The 27283-nt window shown below is 43.8% G+C and overlaps 1 pseudogene; it reads left to right on the plus strand.

Annotated features, from left to right (window-relative positions):
- The first annotated feature begins 20759 nt into the window (after positions 1–20759).
- On the plus strand, positions 20760–24981 carry LOC123076429 (uncharacterized; annotated as a pseudogene).
- Positions 24982–27283: the final 2302 nt, after the last annotated feature.

The raw sequence follows: 27283 nt of genomic DNA on the forward strand, positions 1-27283 counted from the left end.
TATATTATGAGTTTATGTGTTTTGATGTACCGAAGGAGTTCGAAGTCCCGGATGAGATCGGGGACATGACGAGGAGTCTCGAAATGGCCGAGACGTAAAGATCGATATATTGGACGACTATATTCGGACTTCGGAAAGGTTCCGAGTGATTCGGGTATTTTTCGGAGTACCTGAGAGTTACGGGAATTCGTATTGGGCCATAATGGGCCATACGGGAAAGGAGAGAAAGGCCCCAAAGGGTGGCCGCACCCCTCCCCATGGACTAGTCCGAATTGGACTAGGGAGGGGGGCGCCCCCTTCCTTCTTTCTCCTTCTCCCTTCCCTTCTCCTATTCCAACAAGGAAAGGAGGAGTCCTACTCCCGGTGGGAGTAGGACTCCCCCCTTGGCGCGCCCTCCTCCTTGGCCGGCGGCCTCCCCCTTGCTCCTTTATATACGGGGGCAGGGGGGCACCCCATAGACACAACAATTGATCATTGATCTCTTAGCCGTGTGCGGTGCCTCCCTCCACCATATTACACCTCGATAATATCGTAGCGGTGCTTAGGCGAAGCCCTGCGTCGGTAGAACATCATCATTGTCACCACGCCATCGTGCTGACGAAACTCTCCCTCAACACTCGGCTGGATCGGAGTTCAAGGGACGTCATCGAGCTGATCGTGTGCTGAACTCGGAGGTGCCGTGCGTTCGGTACTTGATCGGTCGGATCGTGAAGACGTACGACTACATCAACCGCGTTGTATTAACGCTTCCGCTATCGGTCTACGAGGGTACGTGGACAACACTCTCCCCTCTCGTTGCTATGCATCACCATGATCTGGCGTGTGCGTAGGATTTTTTTTTGAAATTACTACGTTCCCCAACAGATGATATATATGTGAGCACTACTTGCTCCTACTTCATTGGCTTGGGTAGTAGAATGGTGTTCAAACAGGAAGGTTTCAGTGATTTTCTCCAGGCATCGTCTATTGAAGTAAACAGCTTGGTGCTGATAACTTTCAAAGAGCGTGATGGGAGGCTTGTTGTTATCTTCAATCTTCTGCCGCAGTGATGTTAGTTATAGCCTTTGAACATAAATGGATTTTGTTTAAAAATCTATGCTACAGTTTAATGTTGTCTAGATACATGAAACGATATGAACCTAAGTGTTCATTGATGTTGTATGTTTGTAGAAGAGGTATGGCTGTACATCTCTTTTAAAGATGTTTTTTTGGACGAATGTTATTTAATTGGGGTCATAGTTATCAATACAGTAGAGGCACGTGTGTTGTTTACTCTGAGGCACGGCTGTGCATCTCTTTTATGTGAGGCACGTGGATTAAGCAAATGAAGGCACGGAATTGAAATCAGTGCAGACACGGTGGTGAGGAGGCACGGGTATACTGAGAGGTACGTGTGTGCAGCGCCAAAGTTGTACGGGCGAGATACTATGGGTTTCATGCGAGAGGCACGTGTGTGTGTAGTACGTAGAGTTACTGTTGGTTTTATGTGAGGCACGTGGATTGAGCAAAACGGAGGCATGGAATTATAGTCAGTACAAGCACGGTTGTGGAGGTACGGGTATACTGAGAGACACGTCTGTGCAGCACCAAAGTTGCATTGGCGATCACGCGTGCGGAGCACGTAGAGTTACTGTGGGTTTCATGTGAGTCACGTTGATCCAGCAAACAGAGGCACGAAAGTGCAGTCAGTACAAGCACGGTTGTGTGGAGGCACGGTTTTGAACCCTCTTCCTGCTGTCAAGATTCTAGAGGCACGGATGTACGGCAGTAGAGGCATCGGTCCGAATATCTGGTTAGAGGGGCTCGGTTAATGATGCACAGGTGTGTAGTCTCTAGGTTCACAGGTGCGTGGCACCACAGGCATGGATTGAGTAGACACTTAGTGAGTCACGCTTGTACATAGGTCAGTTGCACACAGTAGTGTAGTCTTGTGGCATCGTGCAGAACTGGTGTACGGAGAGGAACCTGTGTGCAATAGCAAGGATGCTCAATGGAGGCAAGGATTTTTTTTCAATGTGGTTAAAGTAACAAAGTTCTCGTCGCTTGTGACTGTGTACCGAATGATCTTCTGCAATATTTATGAATTGTTCACGCCAATGTTTAATAAGCATTGTACTGAAAGTTTACAACGATATCATCACATATTCTTGTAAATGCACGATGCATCTTGTAAAGGTTGAGTATGAAAATTATAATACAATATCGTGTGAGATATCTCTCGTTCTATAATCATGGATACAATATATGCTTGCTCAGTACTGGGACATAACTTGCTAATTGCATTTAGACATGCAAAACGTAGTATGCATTTGTACATGAGCACACCACTGTGTTCAAAGTTCAAACGTAAAATAGTAATACAATAGACACAACATCTTTGAGCAACAACAAACATATTTACAACATAGGTTCATACAATCTAAATTATGATAATAGTAGTTCCTACTAGTTTAATGTAGAGATCCATTTTCTCGCAATTTACCAACCACTATTTCCCTTCCGGCGCTTCCAGCCGCTGGAAGATCCCTCGTCATTGCTCTTACGTGGGCGGAGTCTTTCTTTCATTGGTTGTTGGTGGAGGTGACGTAGCCCGTTCTTGATGATTAGGATTGTACAACTCGTAGCTAACATACCCGTCCTTTGCCGCGTACTCAACGTGTATCGGGGAAAGTGGCTTCCACTCCCAGAACTGGTGCTTCTCCTTTGGGAATGATTTCTTCATGTTCTTGTATGAGGGGTCGATGATGGCCGCTGCAAGGTCAGCCATGGAGTCCCTTTCTCCACCACCCTTGATGCAGAATAGCCTCTGGATGTCGACGTGGTGCTCGTCTGGAATTTTGATCCATGCACGGGCAAGCATGGTCTTGTCGTTCCTGGTGTCGACGCTAGTGAAAGTTACCGCTTTCCGTTGCAGGAAGTCAACTAACGCCAGGGAGCGCTCGGATCTGCAGTAGTGGTATACAAGGACATGCTCGCGCATGGCAAGTTGGACGACGGCGATCCCTTGTCGTATGTAACTGCTCTTACGTGTGTACTCGAGGTCAAGGCCGACGAACTTGTTCTTCTCCTCCTTTAGCCATTCTTCGTACTTTTTGATGATCCGCTCCACGGTCCTTGGGTCGTTGGTGTACACCACCTCAAGCACGGTTGTACCGTGGGTAGTGATGTGTTCGGTGAGTGTTGTTAGTTTCCCGTCGTCCATGGCTGGAGGTGTGCGGTGGTGAACTGCGGCTGGCAAGAAACTTTCGAGAAAGAGGATGAAATGGAGTCGGAAAAGTGAAAGGGTTAATTTGTCGTGCAAAAAAGGAAACCGCCAAAGAGCAGTTGCTAGTCACGCGGCGGTTCCAGGCGTAGAATTTCGGAAACAGGGGTTTGTTTTATCTGTTTTTTAGATTTTCACTTGTCTTTTTCATTGAATTTTTTTATTCGTTGTGTGCTGCCTGCGTGATCCATCTTTGGCTATGAAAGTAGTCGTGTAAACGGTAGAACACTCAGCAGATGCATGGTCGTGCCTTTGTTGTGAAAACGTTTTTTTCAATTAATAATCTTCCTTGGTTAGGGAGGCACGGTTTTTATGTTATTCGGTGCACAAGTGTGTGTTTAGGAAAAGTTGAAGTAAATATAGTTTGGACTTGAAAACGGAGTCCTGTTTGGTTTTTAAATGAGATATGTTTCACTAGATGGTTTGAATAAGTTTGATAACATGGCATTGGTAGAGGTTTTGAATCACAAATTGATTCTTGTTTCGTTTGATTTTTGAAAATGAATCTTTTTGTTTTTTGGTTTTTTGAATTGTGAACTTTTCAAAGGATAAGAACTATTCGAATGAATCATTTCGATAGTTCAAACATCATTTGTTTCAAAGGATCATTCCGATGGTTGAAACAGCAAGTTGAGTGTCCGTAAGAGCTACATAAGTTGCAAAAGATTATTCCGATAGTTCAAGCAAGCACATGGTCCATAATAATTAAATTACTCTACCATCCTAACTAGCAAACTTATAGTAATCAGTGTTTTGCTCCTAGAGGCATCATCATGAAACGAGCGTCAAACATTATAGGAGATACACTGTTTGCTTCCATTTTAGGTGTTGGTTCCGACGGAATCTACATAATGCGCTGAATGATGATGGACACAGAACGGTCATGGCGCTCTTTGAAAGTGATTAGAACAACGTTCTTTTCAACGAAGGATGCAGCTGATATGAAGTCTCTGAAAGAAGACTTTTCTATTACCATCCTGCCTTCGTTTTTGGAGATGTAGTACGATGAAGGAGTGATGACATGTGTAGGTTCATCAGGAGCTTCAAGGGTTACCCTGCCATTGGTTGGCATGTCCACCCATCTCTTCAGTGTTGAGACAACGCTCCTCGGAATTTTCTAGAAGAAAATCGAAATTAAATAGAAATTAAAACCGTTGATTTGTCACTTGGACAATAAATAAAAGAATGTCTGAATATGGTGAGTGCACAAACATTAAGAAATTCCATATTGGAAGTAATATAGTTCCTGGCATGTTCAGGTTTGTGTGTAAACAGGTAAAACAACATATTAAGAGAACAACGGAAGTTTTGTTGTTTTAGGTTTGAATAAATAGGTTCTTTATAATTTTACATATAAGCAATATTACGTCAGTATTGTTTATATTACATATGAGCAAAATACGTTTGGTATTTTAACAAGGACAGTTGTAACCAACCATGACGTAGTCTTTGGTGTTAGTGTGAGTCAAGACATGGACAAATGGACGGCAACGGATGAAAGTATCTCCGAAAAGGCGTTGTAGAAAGAATCGTGTCTGGTCGTAGGTAAGCTCAATATCCTTAGAGTAGACACAACAGTGAACATGGTCGAAATCGTCAGAAGAAAGATCGTCGAGAGCTAGAAAAAGAAAAAGCTTTTAAAGTTAGATAAAGTTATATCCAACACGGGGTTAATATTATTCAGTTCGATTCATGCATATAAAATTACAGCGAAAGAAGATAAGTTTGTAATATAAAAATATAACGAAAGAAGATAAGTTTGTAATGTTTGTAATATTAAATACCTACCAACGTGGGGTAATGGAAGCAGCCTTTTGTTATCTCGATATGTTTGTATTTCGAGATTGAGACCCTCGTCTGGTAGTTCAAATTCTATTCGGTCTCCAGCACGAAGTTCATAATCAGCCGCAAAGATGTTCCACTCACCACCGCAGAACTTTGTGTAGTTCGCCCTATGCTTAAACAAAGCATTGTAAGACCTTCCTTCATGTGTAAGAAGGGCTGGCTCTACCTGCTGTTTACGCAATTTTCTTGCTTCTTTCTTCTTCTCTTCAATGTATTCAGCGAGAAAAGCTCTGACATTACAAGGTACATACTGGAAAAAATAGTGCAAATAACAACCTGTAAGTATAAATTTGAACTCGCGTACTATTAATGTTAAAAGTTTTCTTAAATTGGATATGAATTTTTGATAAGAATTACAGATAACAACATAATTGTATTATAAATTAATGGACACAGATTTTTGGCATATGTTGACTAATTTTAATTAGAACTGAAGATGCATTATAGTAATCAAGGCATAGGCAGGCAAAACTAATGGACTATATTAATCAGGGCATAGGCAAGCAAACTAATGGAAAATGAAAACACAAGGCAGTTGCGAAGAAGTGGCAGCAGGGGAACCTAGTGTAGGTGCAAGGGGGTATGAGTGACAGTGACGATTTTTACTGTGTTGTAAGCAACTAATTTGTTAGTGATGCTTACTAACCATGCGGCTCCAGCAATTTTCATCAAGAATAACCTCAAACTCCTGGAGAACTTCAGGGTGTGGTTCGCAAGGGCCGCCTGGTTGGCGGCAGGTAGGGCAAATCATACCTAAATAATTCAGAAAAACTATGTTAAGAAAACAAGAATATCATAACAATTTAAAAACAAGCTTCAACGTGGAAGGTAGACAACGACTAGCTTCAAATATGTTAGCCATATTGAAGGCAGGCAACAACTACAAATTTACCATAAATCTTCTCATCTACTCCTTCGAGAAAAGCAGTATGACAGAGTTTATAACACTTGTTTAGATTTTCAAATGGTTTTTATATTCCTTTAGAGAATGAAGTCGTTGTACCGGATCTGATGCTTCAATAACTATCAAATGAAAAACCTAAACGTAAAACGTAAATACGGATCGGAGCATGCTGCTTACGCATATGCTTTTTACCTGGGACAGAAGAAGAACGAGGGTTGACGAACGGAGATTTGGGTAGGGGAAGCTTAGGGCAAGCGCACACGGCTAGCAAAATCTACGAGAGAAGCACGGCTTGGAAGTTAATCAAGAGACCCAATAAAAACTCTACAATAACTTGTTTGAAATGAGACTGTGTGCGGGGAAGAAGCACGAACCCTAGAAGTAGGCGGACGGATAAGGCAGATGGGTTGTGATGGGAAGCTTAGGGCAAGCACCCATGGCCAGCAATCTACGAGAGAAGTATGGCTTAGAAATTAATCGATTGTGTGCGGGTTAGAAGCACGAACCCTAGAAGCAGGAGACGGAGAAGAAGCACGAACCCTAGAAGCAGGCGACGGAGAAGGCAAATGAGTTGTGTTGTGGCTGAGGGAGTCGGAGCTTATTGAAATATAAAGGAGACGGGAGAGAGCAAGAGTAGTAATGAGTGCTTCTTGTTTTATTTTTTATTCTGCGAAATGGAATGAATGCTGGTTGTACATGGTGTGCGTGCATTCCGAGGTGTTATGGGGACACAAGATGTTTGACTCGTCCAGCTGCCTCCCATTATAGTTGTCCAGCTGTGCTGCCTCCGAGCGGAGTCTTTTACGTGCCTATCCTGCCTCACATACTTTCTGTGAGGCACGGTTATACATGCTGAAAAGCATGCTCGTGCTTCTGTGTTTTTTTAATCACATGTTTAATCAGATATGGTTGGGTGTTTCTTTACGAGAGGACCAGTGATGATGTTATTAGATGCACGGTCGTTGTAACAGGAGAGGCATGGTCGATATGTTGGGGGATGCAAATTGACGGGAGGCATGTTGGTTGCTAATGAGAGGCACGTTTGCATCTGAAATCGAGTCACGGTTCGTGACTTTGGTATTGCAATTTTTTTCAGGCAGTCGTTAACCCAGGGGAGTCACTGTTTTTATGTACGCTGGCTTCAGGCGGGAATATGTATGATAGCCCACGGTTATATGTATGTCAGAAGCATGGACGTGCTTTTGTTTTGTCAATGTTTCTGGTGGTACGCAGACATGGTGCGTTGATGTTAGTGAGGTTTGTCTTTAACCAAAGTGGATGCACGCGTGTGGCTTTTGTTCTGGCGAACCGTGCTTCTATTTTTGTTCACTCCCAGTGTAGTATTTGTACGACAGGGTCATCTCGTTTGTCTCTTCGCATTGTTCTCTCGGTCAAAAGATGTGCTGGTGACCGATGGGATGGCTATTTATTGTTAGTATTTATTGTGCCAGATACCGTGCCAGAGTTAACCTAGAGGCTCCTCGATTACAGCGTGGCAGTCGTGAGTTTTGAAGTGCATGGTTTCACGAGCTGCAGAAGCACAATCGTCCATTCACCGTTTCCTTAGCAATTAAATGGGCGCATGGTAACTGAGTCGTCTCTCCCCAAAGGTTAAGTAGTGGTCTATTCCTGGAGGTTATCGCGTCTTATTCCCTCCAGAGAAGTGCAGGTAGCTCCCGTCATCCTCGCCTCGTACGAGAAGCACAGTCAAACTCCATTGTCGTCTCAGCCTCGGTTCCATGGACGACTTCAGGAACACTACTGAGCGTCTCTTTATAGATGCTGATGGTAATACCAAGCTCGATGTGTTGTACACCAATGAGCCCCACAAGGTGGAGGAGATTCTTACTCTCTATGAGGAATGGCTGCGTGAGGACAGGTACAAGTTTGTTGGTCTTGATCTGGAGTACACACGAGAGGATTATTTTGATCGTAGTAGAAAAGTTGCCGTTATGCAACTGGCGATGCGCAAGCATGTTCTTGTTTATCACTTGTGCAAGGCCAGGACGGAGTGCGCTGCTCTGAAGGATTTCCTTCGGAACAAAGGTATAATTTTCGCTAGTGTCGACGTCAGGAACGATAGGGATGTTCTCGCAAACAGTTACCTCAAAATCCCAAGAGAGTGTCACATCGACCTTCAAGAGGAGCTCATGATCAAAGGAGGCAATCTAAGGGATTCAATGGCAGATTTGGCAGGAGCCGTCATAAACAAATCTTACTTGAGTATGAAGTCGTCTTTTCCACAAGGTCTGCATGACTACTGGGAATGGAAGCCGCTTTCCCTTGAACACCTGAAATATGCGGCAATTGTAAGTGAAAATTTCGTCTTTATATTTTTGTTTTATTGCAACAATAGTACTTTTTCCCCTTTACGTATATCTTCATTCTCATCCGCTTTTTATTTTAGGATGGGTATGTCAGCTACGAGCTCTACCGCCGAGTTCTGTCTATGAAGGACATGATGCATCCTCGTTGTCTTCCCGACCCCGGACGCCGTTGATGCTTTTGAGCAGAACTCCAATTGAGTAGAATGGTCCCGGTGGTCTGAGCAGAATGGACTCCTGGAAGACTTTCATTTCTTTTTTTGTATAATTAATGAGTACTTTTAGTTCAATCCTATGGAGTACCGTCTCATGTTATGTGAATATAATTTCTTATGTTTTTTCATGTTACAAGTTCATTGTTGACGTTTGCGCGAGTTCATGTATATTTAGAGAACCTGTTGAAGTGGCGCATATGTATTGTTTGGGAGAAGCGCGTTTTGTGTTTGGCTTTTATTCAGTGCCGTTTGTTTGTGTTTGTATTGTTGTCTTTTACACGTTCGCACAAGAGAGGCACGTCTGCTAACGTACGAGGCAACATTTTAGTTTCGTGTCTTTGTGTGCTTTAGGACCGTGCCTCGAGAATCCGGGCATCCATGTATGTTCAGGCTTCACTTCCGTGGCTTCTTTCCGTCTATGCATGTACATCCGTGACACACGCCATGTCTGTAACGTGCTGGTTTCACACGGCAGTTCCTCTTGACACTACACAACCGTGCCTTTGCCACCACTCTTTTGTGCGTCCAGGTTGTTTGTACCCGTGCTTCGATAACTATGAGAAGCCGCAATTCCGTGCCTGTATACGCTTTAATTCGGTTTCTCCTGTACGTGCATTTGCGTGTCTCAGGCGTCATGCTGGCTGTGACTCTACGTGCCTTTGGTGCCAGACGCCCGTCCGTGAGGGGACGCATATGTATTGTTTGGGAGAAGCGTGTTTTTTGTTTGGCTTATATTCACCGCTGTTTGTTTGTGTTTGTATTGTTGTGTTTTACACATTCGCACAAGAGAGGCACGTCTGGTAACGTACGAGGCAACATTTTCAGTTTCCTGTCTTTGTGTTCTTCGGGACCGTGCCTCTAGAAGCCCGCATCCGTGTCTGTGGAGGCTTCACTTCCGTGGCTTCTTTTCCGCTATTCATGTACCTCACGTGACACACGCGATGTCTCTATGTGGTGGTGTCACACGGCAGTTTCTCTTCAGACTACACAACCGTGCCTCTGCCACCACTCTTTTGTGCGTCCAGGTGGTTTGTACCCGTGCCTCGAGAACGCCAATTCGAAAGCCGTACCTGTGCGACAAAAGTCGCAATTCCGTGCCTGTATACGCTGCAGTTCCGTGCGTCCTGTACCTGCATTCGCTTGTCTCAGGAGACACGCTGGCTGTGACTCTACGTGCCTGTGGTGCCAGATGCCTGTCCGTGAGGGGATGCGGTGGCTGTGACTCGTCGTGCCTGTGCTTCTACACGCCCGTGCCTCTAGACACTTTAAAACTGTGGCTCTTTCACTTCTACCGTTGATTCGCTGCTTGTATTTGATGTATCCTCATGTGATACACGTCACGTGTCTATGTGTCTGCGGTGTCACATGGCTGTCCCTCTTGAGAGTTTGCAACCGTGCCTCTCGAACAGAGTGTTCTTACCGATGCCTCTGCCACCTCTCTTTTTTGCATCCAGAGGATTTTTATGCAGAGGATTTGTATCTGTGCCTCGAGAATGCCAATTCGAAAACCGTGCTTGTGCGTCGGAGAAGCTGCAATTCCATGTCTGTACGCAGAGGGTGTCTAGCCGTGGCTCGAGAATGTTAATTGCAAGGCCGTATTCGTGCCTTGCCAAGCCGAAGCACGTGCCTGTAGAGGCTACGTTTCCGTGCCTTTGTTGCCTGCATTCACGTGTTTCCGGCGAGTTGCTGCCTGTATCTCTACGTGCCTGTGGTGATACCCGTGCCTGTGGAATAGACATGTATGTGTGTCGTGTGCCTGCATACCCGTGCCTGATAGACACGTATGTGCGTCTTGTGCCTGCATACCCGGGCCTCACCTGAAACCAGCCTTGACTATCGAGGGACAGATGTTGTGAATCTAGCTAGATGAGGCACGGATGAGTTTTGGCCTTCGGATCTAAGGTGTACGGCTGGCTGTTTGTTTGCTTCATTGGATTCTTCCGTTGGTGGTCTTTGTTCAAAGGAGGAATTGATGACCGATGTGCCGGCTGTTCGATGTGACTATTCAGTGTGTCAGTTACCGTAAAATAAAGTTAGAGGCTCCTCGATTTCTCCACGGCATCAAATATTTGTGCACAGCCGTGACTTTACGAAGTGCATGGTTTTATGAGCTTCGGAAGCACAACCGTCTATTCGCTGTTCCTAGTTCACACGTTAATGCGCATTGTAACTCAAAGGTCCCTCGCCAAGGTTAAATACTGGCCGTGTTTGTGAGGTCTTCACGTCGTATTGTAGCCACAGAACATCAGTCAGTTCCCACCCTCCTCGCCACTCCCCAACCTTGTCGCAGGGTCTTAGGAATCTCCATTGGCACCTTGCTGCTCGTTGCCATGGACGACTTTTTGAACACCACCGAGTACCATCCTATAGTTGCCGATGGTAACACGAAGCTCGACGTGTGGTACACCAACGAGCCTGGCAAGGTGGAGGAGATCATTGGCTTGTACGAGGACTGGTTGCGCGAGGAGAAGCACAAGTTTGTTGGTCTCGGCATGGAGTTCACGCGAAAGGATTGTTACGGGCGTAGAAAAGTCGCTGTCATGCAACTGGCTATGCGGAATCATGTTTTGCTCTATCACTTCTGCAGGGCCAGGACGGAGTGCCCTGCCCTGAAGGATTTCCTTGAGAATAGAGGTATAACTTTCTCTAGTGTGGGCGTCAGGAATATTAGAGATGCTCTTTTTCAAGATTTCATCAGAATTCCAGAAGGGTACCACATCGACATCCAAGAGAAGTTTATGATCAAAGGCGGCGAAGAAAGGGACTCCATGGAGGACTTAGCAGGAGCCATCATTGACGAATCTTATTCGAAGCTGGAGTCATCTTTTCCAGAACTTCTTCGTCACTACTGGGATTGGAAGCCACTTACTTTTGATCACCTGAAATATGGAGCTACTGTAAGTGAAGATTTCATTTTCGTTAGTTTCTGCCTTTGTTGCTAGAACAGTACTTGTTTTTTTGTATATTCATGTTTTCATTTGATTTTCCTTTAGGAAGGGTATGTGAGCTATGAGCTATACCGCCGGTTTCTGTCGATGAGGGACATCCTGCATCGTCGCTGTCTTCCTGATCTCAGATGGCGAGGACGTTTCTGAGGAGTAGTCCAGGTGGAAGTGCTGGCAAGATGGATTGTGTGATGAATTGGTTATTTGATAGTTATTGTATGGGGTAATATTACATAGACTGATGAATTTGTAATTGTGGTTGTTTTATTTTGAACCGGATGGAGTTGACTAGTTTGGAAATTTAAGTTTATTTTCGTTCCATTATGTTTTTCTTGATTGGGTGCCTTCAAGAATATTTTCCTCTATGATTTGTTGCTACGAGTTGGTATAAGATGAGATGTATTAAGGGGAGCACTCAGATGTGCACTTTCGTGATTCTAGGCAGCGCACAGTCGTCTGTTCAGGGAGGCATTGTTTTTGTTTTAGGCAAGGCACGCTCTGGTCTTATTAGTTTGCTAGCTTCTTCACTGACAGGTAGGGGCTTTACTTTTGCTTTGTGTTTGTACTGTGTTTGGCACGGTTGTTTTTATATTGAATATATGGTTGTGGTTGTGTGTTTGAAATGTTTTTATGCAGAGCTTTAGTGTGTTTAAGATTCTTCAGATTTTCTCACTTTGCTGTCTGTTTCAATATATGTTGTCTGTTTCAGTATATGTTGTCTGTTTTAGGCACGGTAATCCAGTGTGATACTTGCTGTGGGAGTATTGTGTTATCGACGGTTGCGTTTCTGTGTTTCTATTATTGTGGTGGTACTTTGATTTTGAAAGGCATGGCCGTGAAGGCATTGGATGCATTGTCGTATGTTTGGTAGAGGCGTTATCCTTCCTTTGGGTATTAAATTCGGAGAGGCACTGCGTTATGTTAGTATGAGTCACTGTCATGGTTGTATGTTCTGTAATATTTCTAGTTAGTCTGCTAGTGAAGTCACGTCTGTCTAGTTAGTGGAGGCATGTGCTATGTTATGTTGAGTCAGAGTTCTGTCTGTTGTTCGCAAATGCTTTCTCTTACACGTTCGCTCGGAGAGGCACGTCTACGATGTTACTCAAAGGCATGGTCGTGCCTTTCTTTCGAAACGTTTGCTTTCACTTATTTGCTGAGAGAGACTCGTCGTTGAAACTTGTGAGGTCACGGACCTTTTACAGTTGAAGTCACGGTCGTTCTTCTGTTTTGGTATTTTTTCAGTTTAGTCGTCTATCACAGAGGATGGTTCTTCTTTCGTTAACTTGAGCCACGGTCGTGCTTCCATGACTCATTTGGCTTGGAGAGGGACCGGTGTTAAGCTGTCGAGAGGGGACGGTCCTGTGTTAACTGGTGGCGCACTTGTGTGTGTCAGCTTAGTTGTCCGTGGTAAGAGAGGCACGTTCTACGTGGATAAGAGGCACGACAGTGCCTCTGTGACCCGGATTACTGGAGGTGAGTCATTTAGCTCCTTCGTCAGATGCTTACGAATTGATAGTGTTTTTCCTCTGTGTTTCAATTGTTTCTTTTATTATGTCTTATTGAAGTGAGTGGTGTTCTAGTGCAAGGAAGTGATGTGTTGAATATCATGTTTAGAACTTTTGGAAAAAATATGATTCTTATTTGTAAATGTTTGCTGTTCAGGAATTTAAGACTTGACCATTTGAACGCACAGCTGTGTTTAACGGGATCCATAGCAGATATCTTGGACGGACACAAAAATAGGTGAAACATTGTTGTGATTACATATGAGTCGATATGGCTGGCTGAAACAATGTTCGGATGGCTCCAGCTAAATTAAGGCACATTTAAGCAGTAGTCATCTTCTTCCAACTCTTCTTCTTTCGCGCCGGATATTGTGCTTGTCGAGGACGATGCTCAGTGCCTCAAATACATGGCCTGTGTTGTGGTTGGATGTTATCATTTTGTAAGTTAGTTGTTCTCTCATCGGTTTCACATGGATCTGCAAACACATAACCGTGCAAATTAATAAAATTTATTGTAAAACTTAATGTTCAGCTGGCTTGGATGAACGTATGTTGATGTGTTGTCAATGAGAGTGAACTTACATTATTGATAAAAATGAATTATTATTCAAATTAATGAGCGGCATCAAATGCATGGTGTAAATAGCACTGTCATCCCTGAAAATTGAGAGCATTAATGTCTGTGATTAGAAGGTGAACAGTAGGTATGGGATGTGTAGTGGAACAAAAAGATGCATGGTTTAAATGAGGTAGAGCTACAGTTAAAAGAAACTTACTCTCTGTCTGAGTTACATACACTCTGCACAGGTTTGACATGAAAGGAGGCCATGGTGTGAGGATAGTTGTTGTAAGCAGAATGGTAAGCTCTCTTGAAGTTTTCGATGACAATGTCCGAGTGTTCCTTTATACCGTCGCAATTGATATAAGGACACAGAATTTCGAAGCGACGCATTGCAAGATTCACGATGATGAGGTAGATAAAATGTGGATCCTTTCTCACAGGTATTAAGACCTAAAACAATTAACAGGGAATAATATCATTGTAACAAGAAAAACTTGTAGAATCAAAGACGAACACTGGGCAGATAGAGTGAGTAGGGTGAACTCACGATGTTACATTTGTTGGGCAGCCTGTACCCAATAGTTTTTTCCACAATGTGTTCCTTGAGTAGTTCTGTGCTTGCTCCTAGAACTTTAAATTTATCCTGCAGAAAATTGAAGCTGTGTCACTGAGTGTGGTAGTAGTAGTAAATGTGGTTTGTTATTATTATTTATGAGAAGCAAGAACTTACAGAAGCGTCCATGTACATTATATGCTTGTGCACAAATGCTGGCGTTGCGTAGAATTGTTCTTTCATCAGCAACGCTGAGTAAGCATCGACCACGAATGAGTTGATATATCCGTATACCTTCATTGACAAACCTAAAGTTCGATGATCGGCCCAACGTCGATCGACGGAGAATATCCTCTTGCTGTCAAAAAAAAACAAATGAATTTTAAATCGTAAGATTTTCTTTTTTAACATAAGAGGAAATGATTAGTATTCAATTTCAACAGTAGAAGAATCGAGCCGAAACACTTGAATATGATAGCTTCAGGCAGAATATATTGCATTAGTAAACGAAGGGACCAAAACTTTACTGTAACAGGAACAACGAATTCATTACCTATCATTTTGCTTGATACCTGGCGTATTGTCGATGATTGTTTCATACACTTCTTTCTCCTCGTTTGTGGAATCTCTTATTTCCAAAAGTTGGCAGTGATCTTGATGGTCATTCCCTTGGTCAGTGAATCGAGTCTGTTCTAGCTCAGAATGATGTTGATGAGGCTGGAAGACATGACCACCGGAGTTCAATTGACCATTACTAATTTGCAGACGACCCTCATTATAATTGTTGTTTCTTTGGAACATTAGGCGTTGTGGTTGGTGCTGCATGCGCAGTTCTAATGTTCTGACAGTTGGATCACCGGTTGAGCTTGAAGGAATATCTGTTGGAAAATGCTGGAGAGGATGGCCGGAATACTGCATGCTGTTGAACTGTTGTTGCAAGGCACTGTAACTTTGCCCATTAGACCCGCCTCTGTGTGGTTGCTGATTGTTCTGCTCTTGAGGTTGGCGTTGTTGGCACCGTGTAGTGCTGTTATTCTGAGCATCATTGTGTTGGGGGTAGTGGGCATCACGGACAGTGGTTTGTTGCTGGTACTGCTTGTGACTTTGGTTGTTCATCGCATATGGTGAGCGCTGGCTTTTGTTTGAACCGCCGTTATTCTGAGCACCAGGATGTTGGTAGAAGTGGTTTTTGATACTAGGAGCTGGTTGGTTGTAGTGTTGGGACAAGGGAGTTGCTGGTAAACTTTGGGACAAGACAGTTTGAGTTAAACCTGTAGAGTATGACGTATCAAAGGCCTGTGTGAGGTGGCTACCGCCTGACATTGATCCTGATCTGCTGGGTATAGGTGGCTCTGGATAGTTAGAAAGGGAAGATCTAGCTGACGAGCTTGAATTCTTGGCCAAGTGTGAGACAGTATCAGGTTGGCATTGTTGTGATGCTACTTGGTTATGAAAGGGTTGTTTCTTTTTTTGTTCAATGACTCTGTCAAGTTGTTCATAGATAGATGGGTCAGACCATATTTGATCATCATCAATGAATCCACAATTAAGGAGGCCTCTGTGGTTGTCAGCTTGTAGAGACTGGTTGTTTGCAGTTTCTGTTGAATTATGTGGAGGCTCCAGTATCCTAACTCTTTTCATAGGAGGCGCTGTACTCTTGTTACCTGGATCTTCTGACTGCTTTAAGGACCTCTTGTGAGCTGCCATTTGTGGTTCCGGTTCTGGCGGTTGTGCGCTTGTGGTAATAGGGACGCTGTCTGTGGGATCAATAGGTGGTTGCTTCATACACTGTTCATGTTCTTCTGCAATGTTATTGTCTTCTGCATTGACAGATGGTGCAGCAACCAGTGGAGCATCACTAGTGGATGGAATTGCTTTTCCCGTGTCCAGTACTGAGCCAGAACCGCTGGCAGAATCACTGGGGACTTCTACTGTACGAGCAAGGGAGGAAGTAGCTCTTGTGCGTTCTGTTTCAGCAATGTTCTTCTCGTCACTCAAAGTTGAAACAAGATGGACCTTATCTTCCTGCAGCGAAGAAGAACGTTGTCCAGTGACATTGTTTGATTTTTGTGCAGGCTGGGATACAGTGAGGCTCTTTGTGTTGGTTGAAGAGTTGTTGTGAGCGCTATCAAAACCACTAGACCGTGCAGTAGTTGGTGACGTTTTCCCAATGTGATAAACAGGTGCTCCAAGTGTATCTGTTGAGATTGGATCAGTCAGCAATTGTTTGTCAACCGCAGAGTGCGAGGCTGATGTTTCTGTTGCAGTAGGTTTTGTTGTTTCCTCCAAGAGTTTTTCTAGTGGGCTTGTCAGAGAGTTGTGGTCTGCAGATCCTCTAGCAGAATTTTGGGTTTCTATCGGTACAGAACACTCGGATGAATTTTCACCTGTCATTATAATTGCCCTGCTCTCCAGCATCTTGGATGTTGACACGAAGGGCTCATGGACCGGCAAGCCATCAAGGCAGTTGTGCAGATGGTTATGCACTTTGTCCAGATGAATCTTGGCTTGTTCATCAATGTCCTCTTTGTTGTGGTCGATCCTGTTCACTTCTAGTAGCAACTTAATCTGGGTTGATGATTTTAGGTGTGAAGATAGACGAATTTGAGACTGCTCTTTGTCGTACGGATTCTGGGATTCTGGGTCAGGGGTATCGCAGCAACCCTTTAAATTTTCCAGGGAGTATGATGTGGCGTGAAGGACACTGGTTGAGCCACTGCTGGAAGAACTTTGACTGCTTGTCGTGCTAGAACTTGGAAGCGTAGAATATGTTGAAGGGAGTGATGAAAAAGTTTCTTTTTCATTTGAGTTGTCCTGTTGCAAGTTACAATAAACGCCCTGGTCTCTGGTCTTGGTTTCTTTTGCACTAAGATCCCTACCAAGTGAAAGGAGCTTCTCCAATTTCTGCTCAAGAACTGGTTGAAACCGCGAGAAAAGTTCTGTGTACATTTCATTGATAACTTTGGCAATTTTCATCTTGGCCTGGAATTGAAAGATTTATTAACACCGAGAATGAAAAGAAGTTATTAATACCGAAAATGAAAAATATCTTGTGAACTACTGTACGTTGTGTCAATAATTGCAGAAAGGGCATGGAATAATGTGCGCAGAAGGACACATGGTGTGTTGCGGGAAGCGCGGCTAACAAAGTCCATGAATCATGGTGAACACATTCCTTGAAAGAGCACAGTCGACCTACCTTACGAAGCATGGTTGATCTACCGTCGTAGGGAAGCAGTGCTAAATTTAACACAAAGGCACATCTAACGTACTATAGGAAACACTTCTATATTTAACACAAAGGCACAGTTAACGTACTATAGGAAGCACTTGTAGTTTTAACACAAAAGGCACAGATGACGTACTATAGGGAGCACTTCTATATTTAACACAAAGGCACAATTAACGTTCTATAGGAAGTACCTGTAGTTTTAACACAAAAGCACATGTAACGTACTATAGGGAGCACTTCTATATTTAACGCAAAGGCACAGCTAATGTATTATAGGAAGCACTTCTAGTTTTAACACAAAAGCACAGCTAACGTACTATAGGAAGCACTGTTAGTTTTAATGCAAAGGCACGGGTAACGTATTATATAAAAGCACTTCTAGTTTTAACACAAAAGCACAGCTAACGTACTATAGAAAGCACTGTTAGTTTTAACTCAAAGGCACGGCTAACGTATTATAGGAAGCACTTCTAGTTTTAACACCAAAGCACAGCTAACGTACTATAGGAGGCACTTGTATATCTAACACAAATGCACAGTTAACGTACTATAGGAAGCACTTCTATATTTAACACAAAAGCACGTCTAACGTATTATAGGAAGCAGTTCTGGTTTTAACACAAAAGCACAGATAACGTCCTATAGGAAGCACTTCTGGTTTTAACACAAAGTCACAGATAACGTCCTATAGGAAGCACTTTTATATTTAACACAAAAGCACAACTAACGTACTATAGGAAGCACTTCTATATTTAACACAAAAGTACGGCTAACGTCCTGTAGGAAGCACTTCTGGTTTTAACATAAAGGCACAGCTAAGGTACTATAGGAAGCACTTTTATATTTAACACAAAAGCACAACTAACGTACTATAGGAAGCACTTCTGGTTTTAACACAAAAGCAGAGCTAATGTCCTATAGGAAGCACTTCTGGTTTTAACACAAAAGCACAGCTAACATACTATAGGAAACTGTCTGGATGAACACAATAGGACATGTATCTGTTTCGTAAAAACTTAGGGAACATCATTTCAAACATAAAATCAGGTGCAGAAGCTGGAAATCACTTACGGAACAAAGTTTTTCTTGAGGCACAAATTCTTCTATGTAGGCTTCTAGTATGGGACTCATTTGGAAAAATGGCGCCTGAAAGCCAGGCGGTGGTTGGAAAGACGTGCGCCTAATGTCTTTCAGCTGCCATGTGGAAGGAAAGAATTACAGTCAAGTCAAATTAATACATGGCAGCTAAGTCATTATGTTGAGTCGAAAAGTTCGCCAAAGGAAAATGATGAAAAGTTGACTCACCGTGTGTTTCCCAAAAATTTCGTCCTCTGTTGAAAGGCTGTCTATGTTAGCATAATTCTTAATGGCCTCTGTGTCCCACATGACAAGTCTTGCAGGAGTGTCAGGTTCCAGGTCCATAATCTTCGTATCCAGGTACTCAAAATACGTTATCTGCAAGTGGGGAAGAGGTAAAAATTAATCATGTTCTTGTAGCTGCTTGTGGGTATAAATAAGTGTACAAGTTAGTGAACAAACCACTAGAATCAGGAGGCAGCCACACAGGGCGCCTGCGAATCCTTTGTCCTTGAAGGTCTGGAGTGATGTCACCAGTTTCTCTGTGACAGCATTGGACCAATCATATGATGACATGTTACTTGCTGGTCCTTCTAGAGCGGCTAAATAGTCGGGGCTAATGCAATCATATGTCGTTGGGCATAGAAATACCGTTGTTGCAAACATCACGAAAACCCGTTGAAACACTTCTCCTGTCAGCTCTGGGGTTATGAGATCAGTTAACTCTCTGATGTTTGGAGCGTGCCCAGCACACCGAGTTCCAGACTTAACCTGACATCTGAAAGCTTCTGAGCATTTTCTAGGGATAATCTGCCCGCCCAGTGGAATTCCTAAGATCCGGTGCACGGTGTACGAGTTGATAAGGAATATGTATCCACTAGGCAGTATGAAACACCTAGAAGGGCAATCAAAATAGCGGACAAGCCAGCGAACGAAACACCTTGGAAGCTCGCGATAGCACAAATCTAGAAGGTATCCAAAACCAATATCTCTGACAAGCTGTTTTTGTGGTTCTGTTAGCTTTTCACAGACAGAAATGAATTTCTGGAAGCTAAGTTTTGTGCTGAACTCTTCTTCGTATTCACCCATTGCAGCAGCTCTGTGGACAAAGATAAGAAATGACCTTTAGCAAATGTATTGTTGAACCACATGCTTTTCTGGCAGAAGCTTACATATAAACGCCGAGTCAGCAAAACAGAGATAAATATTTAAGCCGTGATTAAAAATGCAGCTAGAATGAGAGGCATTGATTTCCAAAGAAATTTCAACGACACACGCGAGATGCATGATAAAAAACACCTACTTCGAGGCAGCAAGCTGCTTCTTTGTCTCGACTCCTCAACAAGCTTTTTGTGCGCTGCATGTTTTAACTCGATCCTTAGTCTCTCTGTCTCTAGTTGGTCATGAACCATGAAATCTTGGGTGACAATCTCCGTGCCATCGACAGACAGACTCTGAGTCTCCGACAGCTATGGGGTGGAGTCCATCTCATCGAACTCTACATAAGAGGTCATGAGACGTCATCGTTACCAGGTCAGCTATGTAAGACAGTTGTTAGCACTGCATGTGAGACCATCATCAACAGGTTGGTTAGCTAAGATGGGTTCTAACTCTGAGTTAGTAACTGCTTTGCAAAAACGGACGTAAATCCTTTGGATCTCTGCTATAGATTGCGGATCTATACAAATAATTTGACCTGTCTCTAATTGGTTAGCTAAGACGAGTGCTTAAGTTTTGCATGGCTGGAGATATAACTCAAGTTAGCAAAACCACGGCGCAAGCATGCAGTTGGCATGGTTAAAGTGACGTTATCATTGAAGGGGATCGCTGACAAACTGCAGGGAAGCAGATCCCCCCACAATTTAGAAAGGTGTGACTTCCGAACAATCAGCGCATAAGATTCGGCAATCAAAGGTTAGTAAAAAATTTATCAACGCACCTTTTGCGTGGCGATTCCTGAGACACGAGATTCAATTCGTTGATGAATTTGTTGTGGTCGGGATTCATAGAATAAAACTATTTAGTTTTACACTGTAGCTTTGATTTGAGTATGTTTTTTGTTTTGTATCCTCTCATCCTTGTAATACGAGGTTATTACTTTTGTTAGGTTTCATGGTTATCTTTGTGTTAAGTGTTGCACAAGCAAATTAGCATCAGAGGATCTCACTTTGGTTGAGGTTGTAGTTTAATTAAAAATTAATGTATGTATATATTTATATATGTTAATTATATAGAACTAAAAATATATCTCTGTTGATATCGACTTCGAAAAGTTTCAACACTGATACTGCAGGTTTATAACCTTTATATTTATTACATCTCTTTTTCGGGGCAGATGTTCAAGAGTGCGTCATCTGGTCAGGACAACAGAGACGGTCGGTCTTTGAACGACATCGGCAAGGATTATGGGAGGCAGGTAATAGTAAGGCAGTTGAACATTAGTGTTTGGTCTTTTATTTCTGCGACGTTTGCTGTCAAGGTGTCACCACTGAGAACACCAAATAGTAGATCATTAACAACAACAAAAATGATTTATATATCCTGGAGGAATGCTGTAATATTTGTTTATCCTGTGCATCTACTCTGCAGTTGAGTATCGAGAGGTGGAAGAAAAAAAAATACTACAAAACGACAAGAAGATCAAGGATGCAGATGCTGTCAAACACGCACATGCCATGCGGGCTGGAATAATTGCAGTCAAGAGTGAGATACAAGTTCTTGGCAAACGCCCCAACTAGGAGCATGGTGTGCAACAGACACCTGCCAAGAGGAGCATTCTAAGCAGCAGAGACTCCACTAAGCAGATTGTGCAGGTAACGACGAAAACTTCAAACGCTGGTTTTAACGTGCGTGGAAGTTTTAGTCGCACGTGCCCCTAATTATTTTTTGGTTTGAAGACACAGATGCCCACAAAGGCGCAGAGCGGGCGTTGTGACGGCCCAGCGTTTGTAGGCGGTCATAATGAAGAGGTGCAGGGTAACAAAATTTCCTTTGATGTAAGCAGAAGGATCATTGGCAACAAAAGCATTGGTGTTCAAGGATTCGGTACGGTTTGCACAAGCAAGAAGAGTCCAGCGACAAAATCAAACATAGGAGCAATAAGCTCTACCATACAGCAGCATCAGAAAGCACTACAGGTGACAACATATACGAACGTGCAACAACATTTAAAGCAAATGTATATTTTTTGTGAGCAATTTTTTCTTTGTTTTCGTCTGGTATATTTAAATTGCAGTATCTTCCACACGTAGGTGTACGAGGAAGGAAGCAAGTATCGCCGTAGTCCACGAATCGATGAAAACATAAGGCAAGGTCCTTTGAAAGGATCACCTGTGGCGTTCAACATGAGGGGTCCTTCCAAAGGATCTCCGATGGCATTCAAAATCGTCAGCGAAATCACCAATGCACGGAGGTTGTCGCCAAGATTTGCTGGACAAGAGAGGCATGGGAAAACAAAGGTGACGTTGGAACTATGCTTTTTCAATTCAACACACAAACAGTTTTATGGGAGAACAGGGTAAAGTGGAAAACAGGAGGACGGCTGTCCGTCTTGTACGGCTGTATGTGCAGTTGTTCTTTTATATAGGATGTTGTTGTGCCTCTCCGGTTGTATGGTGTAAACAGAAGCACATCTGTGCCTCTTTGTGCAGATGTGTGTGTAGCATGGTCACATTCATGATGTGAACAGTGCTTCTGGTGTACGGCTTATACTCGGTGAAGAGGCACGGGTCTGGTTTTGGTATTCCAAATGAGCCCTGATGAGTCATATAAATCTTTTGTTTAGAAATTAAAAAAATGCATATGCTGCTCTGGACACCTAATTCTGTTTCTTGCCATGTGTTCAGGATTTGGCGGAGGGGATAACAGATGAGGGCAAGAAATATCATAGTTCTCCATCCATTTCGAAGGAAACGCAACATTCACAGCAGCAAGTAGCGTACAGCGCCAACACGGATTGCATGGTAGAAGCAGCACAGTCCCTTGGTTGCACGAGTGTCGGAGAAACAGGGGGCAGCATTGCACAATGCAACATTGGAGAGGCAGACTCATTTATGGATTTGGCCGTGCCATGCAGAAACGACGCTGCTGCGTGTGACAAACAACAGAGCAGCAGCAGCTCCGCTGTAAGTGGACCTGTGGCTGGCGATGAGACTGATGTCGTCAGAAGTGAATGCGATCAGACGAACGAAGACACGGTAGACATAATCATCATGGCACCGCCGACCATTGTAGAGAAAGAAATGGACAACATGTTTAAAGAAGGCATATACCCAACGATTCAGGAGGTCACCGAAGCGCTCGAACCAGAGGGTGGTATGGTATTCGGATCATTGGATGAGTGCTTTTTGTTTTTCTGCAGATATGCTAGAAAGGTTGGCTTTGCTGCCAAGCGATCAACGAGCAGAAGATCGACATATGACCAGCAGCTTGACAAGCAGGTGTTTCAGTGCACCAAGGAAGGGCAGAATAAAACAACTGAGAGACATGTTAAGGAGAGAAGGAGCAACTGCTTGATCCGGACAAGCTGCCCAGTCCAAATAACAGCCAAGAGGGATACAGATAGGAGGAAATGGTACCTGAAGAACGTCCATTTAGAGCACAACCACCAGCTTCACCCATCTGATTGGATGCTGGAGTTCATGAGATGCTATAAGAAGATGACACCTCAGGAGAAATTCTTTATACAAGTGCTGCAGAAGGCGAGGTTAGAACCAAGGAAGGTTATGCAGATTTTTACTGCCATGGGGAAACCGAGGCGAGAAATTATGTTCGACACGATTGACATAAGCAACATTGCATGCCAGGACAGGGCTGGAGAGCGCGGCACTGATATCGCAGACACCATGAAAATGTTTGCTGATATGCACAGGCGGAGGCCGGGATTCCACCATGTGGAAGAGACAGAGAACAATGTAGTGCGCAGCCTGTTCTGGACAGATTCCTTGTGTAAGATGAATTATGATCTATATGGAGATTTCGTGTCTTTTGACACAAAATTCTCTACGAATATATATGGCTTGCCATTTGCACCAATTATAGGTGTCGACAACCACGGGTCGACCGTCCTGTTTGGAGTAGGCCTTTTGAAGGATGAGAAAATAGGGTCATTCAAGTGGCTCCTAAGCACGTTTGTCGAGGCAATGGGAGGTAAAGAGCCGAAATACATAATCACAGACTAGGACCAGGCGATGAAGACTGCAATAAAGGAAGCTCTTCCGAGGACGAGGCACAGGTTCTGCTAGTGGCATATTAGGAAGAACCTGAAGGAAAATAACGCAGCAGTGTTTGCGCAGCACCTAGGGATGTCTGATGATATATTTTGAATCATCAAAAACTCACTAGATCAAGACGAGTTTGAGCGTGCCTGGAAAGCAGCAATTTCTCTGCACAAGGCGGAAGGCAACAAACACCTGAACACGCTATGGGAACTCCGAAATTTTTGGGTGCCGGCCTACTTCAAGGACTGTTTCTATCCTTTCTCGTCAACAACCACTCGCAGTGAGAGCACGAATTCAATGTGGAAGAATTATGTTGACCACAAGGACACTATAAAAAGGTTTGTTAATGCGTATCACACGATTCAGCAAAATTGCCTCGCCACGCTTGACAAGAAAAGACATCGAACAGAAGAGAAGGCGCCATCACTAGAGACGGGTTTTCCGATTGAAAGACAAGCAAGTCAAGTATACACGAATGAAATTTTCAGGAAATTCCAGCTGGAGCTACGGAACCAGACTTACTTCAAGTGCTCTGACCTGGCAAAGGGGAGGCAGTATTTTCAAAAAAAGATTATTGAGCCTGGAGAAAAAGTGTGGAAACCATATCCGGGCGAGGAATTTGACAAGTCTGAGTTCAGGGTAGATGTGGATGAGCAAAAAGAAATATACAGTTGCAGGTGCAAGAAAATGAGTAGGGATGGCATTCAGTGCTGCCATGTGCTTAAGGTGATGGATCAAACAGGCATGATCGATCAACTTCCAAAATCCTTTGTCATCCCCAGATGGACCAGGAATCTATCAGAGAGTCTGAAAGTTCTATCTACAAGTCAAGGTGATAGCATGACCATACAAGACGATGAAACTATGAGATTCGGCCTCGCTTACGCTGAGTTGTCGGATATCTGTTCAAATGCTTGCAGAAAAGAGAAGGCATACCGTGTGTTGCGTGAGTGTACGGTAGATATGAAAATAAAAGTCATGGCGGCACTTGCCGAGGAACCAGACACAGGCATTCTTGCCGAAACTCTCAAGAACCCTCCCATGAGTGGCTCAAAGGGTACGAAAAAAGGAGATCGAATCAAAGCTGGTTCTGAGAAGAAAGGAAAAGGCAACAAAGCCGCATCCAAGTGCGGCCGTTGTGGAGTAAAGGGTCACAGGAAAACAAACTGCCCGGATAACCCAGAAGTCCAGGAGAGGATGAGGATTGAAGAGGAAAAGAGGAAATCGTAGCAGGAGAAGAGGGCAAGGTCAATGAAATGGCCGACAACACCGACAACACCATCGGGGACATCAAATGGCTCAGGACAATGCACTCCAAGCCCAGGAGGAAGACGTTAGACGCCAGCAACTCCAATGACCCCACTAACAGCAGGGAGCATTTACCAAAGTCTTGCATCTACGCCAGAATCAAACATCACACAAGCCAGGCACACAGAATGCATACAGGGAAGCCCGGGACAAGGCACGGAATCTGCGCAGTCCATTTTCAAAAAGGAAAGGTCTGAGTGGAGACTTTTTGGTACCGGAGAACAGTACGAATAGAAAAATTAAAAGGTAATAATGCAGCTTAAACAGGACGTAAGCAAAAAACAGTGATGACCGCAATATTTCGCTTTGTTTTTATGTATGAATATTAATTTTACAGGTAAATAGGTTGAATAGCTACGCAGAAGGGTGGGGTTGCACAAGGGTCGAGAAGGAAGAATGGATCGCTGAACATTCAAAAACAAGGCCGCACGTGGAGCGATGAAATAGCAAGCAATTGGTGGGGAGGGCGGGCGGTTATCGATTGTTTATTTTCTTGTGCTGTGGTTATAAGAACGGCTTGTAAGTTAATTTGCTGCAGTTATAGAAACAAAACAAATTTAAATAAGAACGCCTTTTGCTCCTTCATGTATTTTTTACTCGGCGGACAAAAATATCAGAGGCACAGGTTTCCTTGTTATTTTCCGCAGCCGCGTCGGTTTCTGAACATGGATGTTGTAAGCATACAAGCATGCTTCTCTGCTGCATGACAGAGAGATAAAAATAACTAAGGGCACAGGCAGCCACGGTCATGCCACCGGTGAGTATTCAACCGTGACTCTCACGGTTGCATGGTCACGCCCGCCATTATGGAACGAAAATGTTTTTAAGCACAAAATCTGGGTCGTGCTTCTGGGGCTGCATAACCGTGGCTTTCGTGGTAACTGTGCCTCGCCTGTTCTAACGCATGTTCTTCTGTTATGAATGCATGACTGTAAGTAATTCAAATAATCGTGCTTGCGATGCGTGTCCAACCGTGCCTCATGTGCCTTCACGCGGTGCTTCTGTGATGCAAAGATTTCAAACACACCGGGTCACGGTTGTGTTTGCGTTTCTGTTTTACAAATGGATATAGTGCTTAGCAGTAGGTTCACGACGTTTGCTGTGGGAGAATCACGTCTTTACATGCTACTAAAGCACGTGGAATCACGGCCGTGCCTGTGTGTGGCATGTAGAACAGTGCTTTACAATGCCGAAGGCAGGACCGTGTGTCTCGTTCTTGAAAAGCCGTGGTTCTGCCATCACTTCATTCACTTGGTTTTGTCCGCGTTTTAGTAGAATCATCTGCAAAGCAGAGGCACGGCCTTGAATCTTCTAGTGACTTAATTGTAACATGCACGTTGGGTTTCCGCAATTAACGCATGAACGTGACTCCACGTAAAACACAAGCATGCCTCCCTGAGCATCTTTACCGTGCCACTACTGGTTATAGATCAACGGATGCATTTGGAGCACAAAGAGACACGAAGGTGACCTCTAACTTGAAACACTGACACACTTGACGGTTCGTGCATTTGAGTTAAAATCTTACAACGAAAACAATTGTAACACGGACAGTCGTCCGATTCTATTAGGTTTCCGTAATAATCGCACCATCGTGACTCCGGGTAAGAATAAACCATGCCTCTCCACCGACTCATTATGAATACAATTAGAAAACCTCTGTGCGTGACTCTATGTAATTAGAAGACCTTTGAGGGCTTTATGCCCGTGCTTGTGACCCTTGACACTAAAACACAGAGTAAACGCCCGTGCCTCTATGCTGTATGCACGTGCTTATGCCCGTACAAGGAAATACGCTTTTAAAAACAGGGTCTCTCGTATAGGCCATTCCGCGCCTCACAGAGTAAACGCCCGTGTCTGTGCGTAAGACAAAGGTTAGCGTGACTCTATGTAATACCACCGACCATGCCTTTACGCGCTTCATGCCCGTGCCTGTGATAATTTTGATCCTGCGTAAAACACAAGCATGCCTCTCTGGGCCTCCATACCGTGCCTCTCCTGGTGTTAGAGTCAACGGAATCATCTGGAACACAAAGAGACACGAAGGTAGACACGAACTGTTCTACATGCCTGTGTGGCATGTAGAACAGTGCGTCACAATGCCAAAGGCAGGACCGTGTGTCTGGTACGTGACAATGCCAAGCCGTACCGTGTGTCTGGTACGTGACAAGCCGTGACAGGAGCGTTTCAGCAGAATCATTTGCAAAGCAGAGGCACGGCCTTGAATCTTCTATTGACTTAAATGTGAACGTGTCCGTGGAAAATTTTGTTGCTCGTAGAGGCAAGATGACTGTAGAACCGTGCTTCCGGCGTCAAACAGATTCTTCTATTG

Source organism: Triticum aestivum, chromosome 3D, assembly GCF_018294505.1.
Source record: "Triticum aestivum cultivar Chinese Spring chromosome 3D, IWGSC CS RefSeq v2.1, whole genome shotgun sequence".
In the NCBI taxonomy this organism is placed as follows: Eukaryota; Viridiplantae; Streptophyta; class Magnoliopsida; order Poales; family Poaceae; genus Triticum; species Triticum aestivum.